General features: G+C 38.3%; 1 protein-coding gene across 1 annotated transcript in view; it reads left to right on the forward strand.

The window, feature by feature from the left end:
- The window catches only part of LOC115072305 (WAS/WASL-interacting protein family member 1-like), a 39,937-nt gene extending 27,123 nt beyond the window's left edge, over positions 1–12,814 (forward strand). Inside the window, exons 5-6 of the mRNA XM_029569049.1 lie at positions 12,169–12,248; positions 12,772–12,814. The gene's annotated coding sequence lies outside the window, so the exon portion shown is untranslated. The remainder of the gene's footprint in view (positions 1–12,168; positions 12,249–12,771) is intronic.
- Positions 12,815–14,127: the final 1,313 nt, after the last annotated feature.

Consider the following 14,127-nt stretch of genomic DNA (forward strand, 5'->3'; position numbering starts at 1 on the left):
TGGTGAGGATCCTTTGACCCTGCTTGCCCCTCCTTTAATGAAGGAGCACAACTGACAACAGCCCGATTGTGATGATGCTTAGCAATCAGGTACTATACTTCAACCTAAATTTTTTGTGACTTATAATTCAGCATTAAACATTTTGCTGACATGCTTCCCCCCTCTCTCTTTGTGTGTGTGTGCACATGCACCATGTTTTCTTTCTCTTTTGCCCTCTTAAACACATTGGGGATTGGGTTTCATCATACAATTTTAGGAGTACAAAAACATTCAGACCACAGCAATGACACTTGCAAAATAGTTCTGTTTCTCGTTTAAAAAGGAGACTGTGAAACAGGAAAACTGCAGTATACATTCGAGCTGATGTAACTCCCATGACACAGTGAGTCTTTACATAAATATTACAGAAAGCCTACAAAGATTATAATTTGGGGGACCTTATGGAGGGTTTTTAAAATTTCAGAAATTTATACAAACATACAAAGTAGTTTTGGTTGTTGAAACATCTTTAGTCAGTTCTTTTTTTATTTTTGAGAGGGCATTGGGCACACCAGGCAGGTCCTCTGCTGCTGCCCTACATCCCTAGCCCTGGTCAAGTCTTTCGAAAGGCTAGAATTTATCAGAGTCTCATATGCAGCTTAAAAAACTCTCATATCTGTCCTTGTGCTTTATATGTTCTAATTAGAGAGAAATACCTGATAAATATTGTAGGCTCGCTGGTTTCCGTCATTCACTGCTGAGTCTGCAATGTACAGCTCATTTTTGAGTCCACTATTAGCACAACTGATCCCCCTAAATGGAAAGGACTGAACACATCATAGACAGACCAGACAGCTCCCATTATCTGAAATAGCCATAAGCGGCTTTAATGTTAGAGATTTGGTTTGAAGGATTGTCCTCCCGAAGACAAGCCGAACTTGTGTGCTATGAGGCACAAATTATAAAATGATTATGGCTTCAGAGATATATGTTTCTAAATGATTACTTCACCAGTCCATAAAATGTCTGTTTTTTAAAAAAGTGGGTGAAATATGAAAACCTTATGAGATTAACCCATTGGGACTGTATTAAAAAATGCCTTTATGGGTCCTGGATGCACACCATCATAGTCTGTAACTTACCAGTTATACTGACAGGAAGTCATCAGCATAAAGGAAAAAAAAGGCAACCTGAAAATGAAAGTGAAAACCTGAAGAATGAATTAGAAATAGAATCTAACCCAGAAAAACAGTTAAAAGAGTTCAGCCCATAGGCTAACTGCCTTTCCCTCTGCCAAGGGCTGGGGATTTGGGGATAGTCAGGGATGACAGAGGTAGCATTAAATGAAGACACTTTTATTTTCTCTATATGGTTTTTCATTTATTGGAATCTTTTTTTTTTTTGTGACAGGGTCTCCTTGTAGCCCCAGCTGGCCTGGAACTCATTATGTAGACCAGGCATCCTTGAACTCATAGAGATCTACCTGCCTCTGCCTCCCAAGTGTTGGGATTATTTATTTGAATCTTTAAATGCATAGACATGGGCTGAGGATGTAGCTCAGTTGGTTGAGTGTTTGCCTAGCATTTATGAAATCCTGGGTTCCCTCCTCTGTACTGCATAGACTGGGTAATACATGTCTGTAATCCCTGTACTCAGGAGATAGGTTCAAGATCATCCTTGACTACATAGTGAGTTCAAGGTCAGCTTGGGATATGTAAAATCATATGCAACTTATACAACTACAGTAAGTTTTAAAGAAACTGCATGAAGAGACTTTCAGTTTTGTTATTGTTTCTCCCACTCTAATGTCCAGTTCTAATAACATGCAATAAGTATGCACTGGGCATTCATTGAAGAAGGGAGGGAATTCTTCTGGTTATGATGTTTTCAACATGTCCATTTTGCACTTTGGAATGCATTCCAGAATCTTGGTGTTTCCTTAGAAATGTAAATTTTCCTCTTAAGTGTGTTTTTATGCCTGTCAGGCTCATTTATACAGTGAAGCACATGGTGCCTTGTGGAAATAGATGCACCACAGAAGATTTTTCAAAAACCAGCCTTGAAAAGCTACCTGAAATAGAGAAGGAATGCTTGTGAAACAGGAAAAATTAAGTTTCCAAAATTTTTATCATAGTGCTTGGTATCTTATGTGTTAAATACACACATATCACTATTTGTTCATATTATAAAAGTCAAATGTAGGTCTCTTTTGGACCTATATTTTGAGTCCTTTGTGACCTGTTTCATTGGAGTTGCCTTTCCCCCACTTTTGGGCTAGAGAGTTGGAAGTAATTAGCATTGAGAGAAAAATGATCAAAGGTGCTTTTCATTTTTTTCACCTTCTGCTTCTATATTTATTTGAAATTAAGATAAATTGATTTATTATTATTTTATGTAGAGTGTTTTACCTACATGTATGTTAGTGCACCATGTGTGTGCAAACCCACTGAGGCCAAAAGAGGGCATTGGATCCCCTGGAACTGAAGTTATGGATGGGTTAGCCAGCATGTGAGTGCTGGAATTGAACTTGGGTCATCTGGAAGAGCAGCCAGTGCTCTTAATCACAGAGCCATCTCTCCTATTTGAAAAATTTTTACATTCATTTATTGTATCTCTCTCCTTCTCTCTCTGTATGTGTATGTGCTTGCGTGTGTGCATATGTGTGTGTGAGCGTGTGTGTGGGTGATTTTTTTTGTGTACTTTGCTGGTATTGGTTCTTTCCTTCCATCATTTTGCTTCTGGGAATGGAACTCAGATCATCAGGCTTGGAGGCAAGTGCCTTTCTTTTACCCATTAAGCCATCTTTCCAGCCCTTTTTTGAATTGTTTGCAGTCTTCCTTTTTTTAAAAAAATATATTTACTTTTAAAAGAAACATTTTTATTAATTCCTTGAGAATTTCATATTATTTTGATAATATTCACCTCAGCTCTTCTTTTAACTCCCCTCCAGATCCAGCCCCTCATCCCCACAGCTTCATTATCTTTCTACCAATAGATTAGTTCAGTTCTCAGAAAAGTATCTTTGTACAGTGGATGGGGGTTAGCACAGAAACTTACGACTGGTGAAGTGCAGAGAACACATGACTGCAGAGCGCTCAGGCATAAACTGAACATCTGTATCACACTGCTTCCCCAAGGCTCAGGGACATTCATAGAGGAGGGGACAGAAAGATTGGTAGAGCCAGAGGTCAGGGAAGACCTGAGCAAAACAGTATCTTCTGGGCATGATAGGATCACTGCACTTATGAATACATAGCAACTGTTGTTGCCTGTGCAAGATGTGCTCAAAATCATGCCAGTCAACCTTCTAGCATGGAGTAAGAAGGGGTTCATGAGCCCCTGCCCCTGAGGAGCTATGTATAGTTAATGGATTCTAGGGGAGGGAGAGTCAGTTTTCTTTAAGAGTGTGGATCCTGGTAGGCTGACCATGCTCCAGTGAGTGGCACCACACCCAGAAGTATACAGACAGCTCAAATTGGAATTGATGGCTTATTAGAGGACCTTATTTGAATTTTCAAATATACAAGCATGTGTTAGTACACTTATGCAACTAAAGATACTTTTATAAGAAAATACACTTATTAATGGGGTTGGGTGGCTCCATATATTGACTGCTGACTTCTCACCTGATTCCAGTTGACTGAGCCAAGAAGGACCCTTGATTCAAGCTGAACCAATCAGCTGTGCTCCAGTGAATTTTACTTAAGAACATAAGCCCAGTTGGATGATGATGATGATGATGATGATGATGGTGATGATGATGATTGGAACTTAACATGTAATATGCTAAGGAATAAAATGAAATACTAAAAGACAATAGCAACCATTTTGGCATCCTGTGTTTCGTTCGGCAAACAGAAGGCTGAGGGAAATGATGTAGAAACTCAGAAGGAAGTATTCCTGATTGGAAAGACAAAAGCATTGCTATTTCATTTTATTGCCTTTAAATGTAAATTTCTCATGGAGCCTGACTCTGCTTCCTGCCTTTGTTTATGTGGCATAGTTTGGGAAAATTATTTAGTTTATTTGGAAATATTTTTTGATGCCTACAAATAAGTTAGTGATTATAGGGTAAAGTAAAAAATGTCTAGAAAAACTGCTGCAACCCATGCATTTCCTGTCTGAATTTTCTTTCCTTTCTTCCCTAAAAAAGTGCCATGCTCATGCTCTAAGTAATATTTCCTATCTGTTTTTTTAAACTAATTTGTGAACATTTCTCCACTTTTATAATTCTAAACCTGGTTACATCCAATTCTCAATTTAATACGGTCTGTCCTCCCAGTGTATGTAAACATGCTTGGAAGAAAATAGGACCTTGCTGATGGGTTTTATTTTCAGTTCCTTGCTGTTACAACTCTGCTTAATTCTGCCAAGTGCCACATTACATTGCCCCACTCTTTTACCCACTCAGCAGGCTCTGTCTTCTTTCCCTCCCCTCAGTGCCTTCTCCTGCCTTCATACGCTTTACTGAAACCTCATTTCTCATTTTTCTGTGATAATGAATGTCACCAAAAGACACTTCATATGAGCACCTGCCACTGCAGCTAGCACATTTTCTGTCTTGGGAGTGAACTCTTGACATTTCTGGCAGAGATCAGCCCTCTCCACTCCAGCCCCTCTCCCGTGTTCAAGGACATAACACATCAGCAATGATCTTTTGACTGGAAATGTGCTCTCTTTGTTGCGTGGTCATTTTAAGGAACTTATAAATGCTATGTTTTTCTTCTCTTCAAGAGAATACATATTCCAGAATCTCTGTGCACCATCAGCTGAATCATTTCTCAGTCCCTGTGGAAAGGAACTCTTCTACTCATGTCTAGTTGATAGCTGTAATTTGTTTGTCTCCTGTGTGTGAATCATGCATTCATTCTCACAGCTCTTTGAAAACAGCACTTGTCAAATTGCTGTTGAGTTCCATGTAGTTAAAAACCAGTGATAGATCTTAGTTTTCATCCTACTCCACTTGTTGGCAGCATTTTAGAAAAATAATTTTTCTTTCCTTATTTATTTCTTTTTTACTTCAGGGTAGTATACTTTCGGTCTCTGTCTACTTTATTGGCCCTTCCCTTCTTGTGGCTCTTTTGTCAGTCCCTTTGTATATCCCAGCCTCTGTCCATTGGTGTGCCCCAGATAGTGTCTCAGGCCACTATATTTTTTACACCGACTTTCTGGGTGATCTCACCTAGAACCGTGGCTCTCAGTATTCCCTATATATTAAGACATCTCCAGTTTACCTCTTAAACCAAGACTGCTTCTCTGAACTCCAAGTTCTGTTCTCTAGCGTCCTACTCAAAATGTCATATTGGGTATCTAATAGACATTACCAATCCCTAAATGTTCAGTGACCCCAGGACTCAAAGCTTAGAATTTCTCATTTAGTAAAGAAAGTGTTATTACGAGCATAATTCATTCAAGACACAATTCAACTCTTCAGAGTGCACAATATAATGGATTTGAGTATATTTATGGATTGAGCAACCATCACCATGGTCTATTTTAGAACATTTTCATCACTGCTCCTAAAACCCCCTCTGTTTCACATGTTCCTAACTCTGCACCGAGACAGACCTAGGCAATCACTAGTCTTTTTTTTGTGCCTCGTAGATTTGATCTTTCCGGATTTTTTTTCATATAAATATAATTATCCAATATGTGGTCTTTTGTGACTAGCTTATTCCAATTTACATGCTTTCAAGGTTCATTAACACTGTAATATGTATCAATACTTTATTTTTAAAAATTTTTTTATGACAGGACATGGATAATACCACACTTGATATGCCTATTCATAAATTGTTGAGAATTTAGGTTTCTTCCAACTCTTGGCTATTATAATAGTTCCTTTATGAATATTAGCATAGAAGGTTATTTTGTGACAATGTTTGTACTTCTTTTGGATATATGCCTAGCAGTAAAATTGCTGTCATTCTGTCTGCCTGCCTGTCATCTATCCATTGATCCAGACTGCCTCATAAAACATTTTGGAAATGGCTGGTAACTCTCAGTCCATTGGTGATGCCATCTGGTCCATGGATTTAAATATCATATCTATGATGTAGTCTAACAGTCTTATACCTGTGCTCTACAGCTTTCCTCTGAATCCTAGATCCATGAAACTCATTCATTACCTATTAAAATGTCCATTACTGAATGTCGGATTTGCCCCTTTACTTTACACTCCTAACCTCTAGCCTTTTATTCCTCTTGCCTTCTACTCAGTGATGATTCTAATTATCTGGCTGCCAGGGATAAAAGCCTTAGAGTGTTTTTTGTTACTCTTGTCTCTATCCTAACCCATTTCTAATCTGTTGGCACAACCTGTTGGCTCTACTTTAAAATTCTCCTCCTAGCTCTCTCATTAGCTTCCTTCTTTGCACTCACTGTTAGACTTTCTGCTCTAGCCTTGTTTAACCTCAATCTAGTTTCAACTGATCCTCCTGGATGAACTTTCAAAAGCCCTTCAATGATTTTGCATTTTATTCAGAGCAAGTCAAGCCTTCAAATGACCCATGAACCTTCCTCTGATCCTTTATGCGTTTCTCCTACCGTACACACAGAACTTAAGCCACACAAGCCTCTTTGCTGCTACTGAGGCTCAACCAGCTGGTGTTACCTTGATCTTTGCACTTGATGAAGTCGTGATACAGGACATTCTTACCATCCGAATTGACATGGCTCAGTCCTTCAGTCCATCTTTGCCTAAATCTCATCTTCTGGAGGGCTTCCTAAATACTCTGCCCCACCTTCAGCCTAATTCCCTAATCTTAGCACTTCATCACCATCAAGGCTTAATTTTTCTTCATAAGGTGAATAACCTTTGTCATACTAAGTTTTTATTGTTAGTCACCTTTTTCTTCTTGTATGTAATTTCTATGAGGAAAGTAGTTTTTGTTCTGTTTTGTTTATTGGTTCATAGCTCCTTGAATAGTGCTTTGCCCATTCTAGGTCTTCAACAAATATTTGTGGAATGAATCAGAAAACTTCAAAACTTCTTTTATGAAAGTTACTTTTGAGTTGACAAATAAAAATAATATATATTTTCTTTGTACACTATGCCTTGAATTATACATATATCGTGGAACGGCTAAATAAAACAAATGAACATATGCTATCTCACATACTTTTCGTCTTTTTTCTTTGTTGTGAGAACACTTAAAAACCACTATTTTTCTTTCCCATGTATATTTTTATGGAACTTTTGTGCATTTCATATTATTTTTGTAGCACAGGCTGTCCTCAAAGTCCATATATAGAGAAAACTGACATCCTGCTTTAACCTCCCAAATGCTGAGATTACAGGCATGTGCCACCATGCCTGGGGTATGTTTTAGCATCTTAAATAACAATATATAAGTTTGTAAGTTGTTTGCTTCTCAGTGCCTCGCTCACACCATGGTTGTCCTCATGTTTCCTGCACATTCTGAAGACACTTGTGATGCTCTTTTTAGAAGTTTTCCTTCTATGCAGATTGGAGGTGCTGGGAGAAAGCATTCTCATTTTGACTCTCAGGTGGTATAACACCGCGGTGTGTTCTGAGCCATATCCTGCAGTTTCAGAGGTACTGAGCCACAGTTGTCCCTACCTTGATATCTGTTTGGGTTGCTCCCTTCCCTGTCTTGTCTTCCTTCTGAAGCTCCATGCAGATGCCTGTGGGATCACTCCACAAGCTACTCCTGTCTCTGATTCTGGGAAGATTCAACCTAACAGAAACCAATCTAGGCCCATATTTGTTTATTTTCTTTTGAAAAATATTTTGTTTGTTTATTTATTTGAGACACAGCTTCACTAAATTGTCCAGGCTGGTTTTGAATTTGCAATCATTGACTCTCAGCCTTCAAAGTACTGAGATTATAGGTACAAACCAGCTAAATATATGTTGAATTTTAATTAACACACAGTAATTGTACATATTTTTGGGGCATGGTCTATCTTTCAGTATATGTATACAAAGTGTTATGATTAGATCAGGGTAAATGGCGTATGTGTCACCTCAGAAAGGTATAATTTCTTCATGTTGGAAAATTCAAAATCCCCTCTACTAGCTATTGTAAAATATTTGATAATCATTAATTTGTAGTTATCCTCTTGGTCTATAGACTATTAAAGATTATTCCTTCTCTTCAACACCACACTCATATCCAACAATCATTCCCTCTCCATCCCTCCCTTGTTTCTACTTCTGAAAGTTGTATTTCTCAAAGGAAAAATACCAGCTCAAAGATGACTTTTGAGTACTTCATATCAAAACCTCTACCAATATTTGAGAATTCTTACTGTATGAGTATAAAAGGGAGGTAACAAGTTTCTTTCTTTCTGTAGCATCCACCAATATGCATTCACTCAGTTTGCCTCTTTTGAAACCATGAATGAGCATGTGACCTAGGTTTGGCTAAGCAGATGGGTCTGTGCCACATTATGTTTTCAAGGAAGAGAGGCAAAGAAGACATGATGAGAAAGCTTTTCTCTCTCTGCATTGGTGCTGGCTGCTGTAGCGGCTTCTGCTTCTGGAGGGCACACTGCTGGAGGTCCTAGCTACAGTTACTCACACATCACGTTGCCAAGGTGGGTAGCACAAGCTGCAGTCAGCAATGCAGTGGTAGCAATGTAACACGACCCACATACACCACTGAAGACTCTAGGAGCCTATTTTTTTTTCCTTAAAGGGACTAAAAGGTAAATTTAAAAGGGGAAGATGCTGGAGATTGAGCCTAGGGTCTTATACATGTTAGGCGAGCATCTTACCACTGGGCAATATCCCCAGCATTAACATTAATTATAAAGGTATATTTTGCTTAATCCACATATCCAAAATATTATCTCTTAAATGTATAATCAAATTTAAGAGATTTAATTAGTTATTTTACTAAAATGTTAGGGTGGGGCATGGTGGTGCCTACCTCTAATCCCAGCACTCAGGAGGCAGAGACAGGTGAATCCCTGTGAGACTGAGATTGGGGCAAATCTGATCTACATAGTGTTTCAGGCCAGCTGGGGTTATATGGAGACCCTGTCTTAAAAAACAAAACCAACCAACCACAGAAACAAAAAGAATGTGTACATTGTGCTTCAGAAGTCTTCTGTGTATTTTACAGTAAAGCACATCTCAGATCAAATTAGTCACATTTTAGTGCCCAGCTTTATGAAACAAGTGACCGTGTATTAGATTTTTGTTATTGTGACAAAATACTTAATGGAACAATTTGAGGGAAGAAAGATTTTAGTTCAGTCAATTCAAGACTCCTGGATACATTGCTCTGGGCCCGAGGTGCAAGTATGTGACAGAGTGCTTACCTCTTGATAAGAGAGGTACAGGAAGGGGCCAGGATCAAGATATACCCTTAAAACACAACCCGAGTTACCCACTTCCTCCAATTAGCTCTCCACAGCTTCCCACAATTCCACTGTCTCCTAGTAGCCTACTCAGATTTTGAATCCATCAGTGAACCAAACCATTGATTTCATCAAAACCTTTAGGATCTGATTTTGTCTGGAAAAATCTCTCAGAGACAAACTCAGGGGTGTGCTTTACTAATCCTCCAGGAGTCTCTCAGTTCAATCACACTGACATCATCATCCCCGACCCTGTAGCAGACAGTGTAGGGTTAGGTCCCAGAGGTGATGAACACCTGTGTCTTGTAGTTTTGGATCTCTATAATGCTGGGATTTATACCTGTGTCTTGTAGTTTTGGATCTCTATAATGCTGGGATTTATACACTGTTACTTATGCCAGAGTCTCTGAGCCTGGTTCTTCTATCTGGCTGTGACATCTGTTAACAAATATTTTAATATTTTTAGGATATCTTTTAGTAAACCATCCAGAATTAGATTCTAAGAACTCTATTGACATAAAAATTTCAATCAGAAGTTTTGAGGTACAACCATTCAAAGAAATGTGGGGACCTGGAGTTGTTTATCTGGACTTGTTAGGACTGTTGTTAAGCAAACATTCACTTTATTCTTACTGTGGGTGTGGTATAAAATACTCCCTCATTGGTTTGGGGGTTGGCCGTGTGCTTTGCTTGCTTTAGTTGATGGGCTGTGAGTGGGTCCGATGTGAGAAATGTGTGAGGTGTATTGTTGCTACAGTTGTCATCCTTTTGCACTTCCATCATCACTACAAAAAAATTAGCATCCCACTAAATACATAGTCTGGTGGTTTAAGGAGGGTGAGAGGTATATGGAAAGATTTTAAGATACATTTGAGCCCAAACTAGATTTATCAACTTCTGATAGCCTGAGGCTACATAAGCAAGAATAAGGAATTGCTTTCAACCCTTTCTACAACATCACTGTGGCACTATCTGATTGTTGCTGTTTGGATGTTGTTTGTCCCTCAAGGGATTGTGTGTTGAAAGATTTGTCTTCATTATGGTAGTATTGAAATATGGTGGACCATTAAGGGGTAAGACCTGGTGGGAGGTAATTACATCATTGAGATGCTGCTATTAGAGCAGATTAACTTAAATCTTTGGGGATCCTTGTTAGTTCAGAGAGCGTTGTTACAAAAGAATATGACTGCCTTGTCCTCACTTTGGCGTCCCATCTCCCCATGTGATCCATATCAGATGTGGTTCTACTGTGATGTCATCTGCTACATGATACAGTGAAAGGGACCCAGTCCAGAGCAATGTAGATATCAGCACCATGCTCACGAACTTTCAAAGCTGTGAGCTAAATAAGTCTTTTCTTTACAAGTTACTTGAATTCTGGTAATTTTTTTTATAGTGACGGAAAACTAATATATTGATATAGAGGTAAAAGTACTGAAAATCCTTGCTAACAATGAGTCTCTGACAACTTATGGTACATTGAAGCAATATGACACATAGAAAAATTCATCCTGGAATGTAATGTTAATTGAAACAAGGTTTGAGGAGTCTAATTAGCTTCTTCTAGTAGGAACACTTATACAAAACCTGTAACATACACCAGTTGATTTTAAAGTTTCCACACTTTAAAGAAATAGATTGTGAGTGTTCGAGTATGTGGATTATAAGTTGTCCAAAGAGGGACCTGATAATTTCATATAGAACTCATTTAATAATGATGGGGATAGCTCAGTTAGATTCTAGATTTAATATTCCTCTTCAAGCTGGGAACAGTTCTGATTGTTTGCTTGAATGAGTTTTGCAATAAACAAAGAATCACATTGTGTTTGAATCAGAAACAATGAATTCCATTATTGTCCTAAGAACCATCACATGTTGGCAAAGAAGAACAAATTGAACTGATTTCTCTTGACTTAAAAGGTTTTATGTCACATATATGAATTTCTATAGCATTTATACATAAAGTATTTAGAAAAACAAATTGGGGTTAACAACATAGGTGAAAAAATAAGGTTTTTAATTCATAAAGCAATACTACTTGATTTGGTCCATTGTTATACCTAATAGAATATACAGTTTGGTAGGACTGTGAAAAGTGGTTTATAATCTATTCAGATATTTATTGAATGTCTAATATGTTCATACCCAGTATTTTATATATTAGATATATGACAGTACACCATGCAAAAGAAAATTTCTCATATAAATAGGTTCTAGTGTCAAAATGAACTAAAATGTATATAATATATCAGATAGCAGTTTGTATAAGGTGCAAAATATATGGCTATATCAGAATTTCCAGGGTGTGGTAGAAGGGAATGATTTTCAAAGGGGTTTTCCAAAGATGGTGTTACTGAGAATGTCACATTTGAGCAATAGTCTGAGGAGGTGGCGAAAATGCATCCCTAAGAATGAACATTCTACACAGATAGGACGGAATCAAAATTTTGGAGATGATTAGCTTGGTGGGCAGAGCTAATCATGGTGATAAAAGTGGGGTCAGTGGTGTAGAGCAGAGCCAGATAGGATTATTTATAGAGATAAAGGATGAAACATTACATAAGAAGTAGTGATGGATTAGAAACCAACATGGGCGTGAGATAAGCCAGAAGTGCTCCATCAGTAAGTTGCAGTGGTTTATCAAGGATCAGACCCAAGCAGTTGTAAGGAAGAAGTAGGTGTGTATATAGTTTTATTGCTTCACCTTACCTTGTCTGTCTACACTGCACTTCATCCTCATGGGAGTAATCCCTCAGATCAGTTGACTAAACATGAAAACACTTGATTAAAAATGGCAAATGATTCTGCACGTTTGCACCTACCAGAAATAGATCACTGAGCCATCATTTCCTCCCTCAGGGGTAGCCTCAAAGGACTGTTGAGAAAGAAAATTGTCCCAGTAGACAGGAATTCAATTTGTCTTACTGAGAGAGCCTGAGGTAAGTATATATATACTGATTGATGGTCAGTAGCTAATGGTATAAACAGATTGTCAGGGACCTAAAAGAAACAGAATGGTAAGATTGATTACAAAATATTTTGGGGAAGACATGTATGGATGGAACTCTTTGAATGGAGTTTCAAAGTGTGACTAAATATAGCCCATATAAATGCCCAGCAAAAGAGAGAATGAAGCGTTTAATTAGCAGGTGAACAGGATGATTCACTCTATTTATGGCAGTCTGCTGCTTTCCCAAGTCTCCTTAGTACTTGATCAAAGTGAATATGGTGATGCACATTAAAATACGGACATTTTGTAAAAATATGGCCTTGTTTGAGCTTTCAATATAGCACCATAGGCAGCTAGACTACTTCCATCAAGGAGGAGGCTAGGATGCTTTGTATTTTAATTCATCTGTCTTCCTGTTTTTCCTTTCAGTACCATAGTCCATAGACTGAATATTTTATATATTTTTTGATATTCTGACAAACTGCAAATTCCCTTTGACCAAGGAAGTTTAGTTTTCAGAAAAAGAAGAAGTGAAGTATCTGACAGGTCAAGGGGTACCTGTGGCCCAGGAATGGCTGTTGTCTAAGAGTCTGAGAGTGCAACAGAGATAGAACATCTTGTGAGTAGAAGACTGTCTGGGAATGTTATTTTAGTCAAGGAATAATCTAAAGTATTGTATCTCTAGAGATTGAAAATACAGATTTGGAGACCACAGGGTGAATGTGAGAGTGGAGCTTACCCCTGCTGTATCCAGTAATCGACTTGGGAGTGCTTTAGTGTTTCACTTTCACGCACACTCTTTTAAGCATAATTTGAGGATACTAGTATTTAAGAATGGCATATTTTCACCTGGCATATAGGATATACATCCCACTGATACAAAGCTTAGACTATATATCAGCTATTTAGAGCTAATTATGCCACCAAGTAAATAGACAAAAGCAAGTTATGGTTGCTGGCTGAGTAATCCTATCAGGGGGGTTTCTATACACTGAGTCCAGAGAAAGAGGCATGAGTAGAACTAAAGTTATATTCCCAATTTCCTCCTAGTACTGCCATGCGTAATGGTACAGCCATTGAGAAAATGACTGAAGAAACTTCATATTCAAATAGTCAGTGGTTCAGGTACATTAAAGCTGAAATTTTGAGTCAATCACTGACTATGGAGCCCTGACCATCTTTAGTGTTGGTTGAAAGCAAAGAGCCTTGGTGAGGGCAGTCATGAGTACTTTCCTTTGTCACCTGGAAGCTTCAGAGTGACAAGACCCACTCTTTCATTCTGGCTTTTAAACTTTCCAGGAGTTCACCCAGGAGACTACAGGAAGCTCTTATCTTCTGAGCCTCGCCCTCAGAGGAAGAGTACTCTGGCTGGGCCATCTCTTGATACCTCTCTCTGTTCTGGATGGATTTTGGTTCATTAATTTTTTTACATTGCTGGTAGTTTTATGACATATTCAGACTTTTATTTATTATTATTTTTAAAATTTTTTATGTGTATGCATGTATTGCCTTCATGTAGGTAAGTGCACCTGTGCCATGCAATGCCTGCGGAGGTCAGAAGAGGCTGTTGGATCCCCTAGGAATGCAGTTACAGACAGTTGTTAGCTACCATGTGGGTGCTGGGATTCAAACCCGGGTCTTCTGCAAGAACAACCAGTGTTCTTAACCACTGAGCCATCTCTCCAGCCCCGACATACTCAGATTAAAAAGAAAAAGTACTTTTTTATTTCTTTCAGTGAGACAGTTGGTCTGAAATAATTCGATCATAATTAGCAACCTTATAGAACTATATTCCTTTCTTTCATGGCACTTGCATCAGTTTCAGTGATAATTTCTGTCATTGTTTTTTTAATGCTAGGGAGATATTG

Source organism: Nannospalax galili, unplaced genomic scaffold (genome assembly GCF_000622305.1).
Source record: "Nannospalax galili isolate Female #2095 unplaced genomic scaffold, S.galili_v1.0 scaffold972, whole genome shotgun sequence".
Lineage (NCBI taxonomy): Eukaryota > Metazoa > Chordata > Mammalia > Rodentia > Spalacidae > Nannospalax > Nannospalax galili.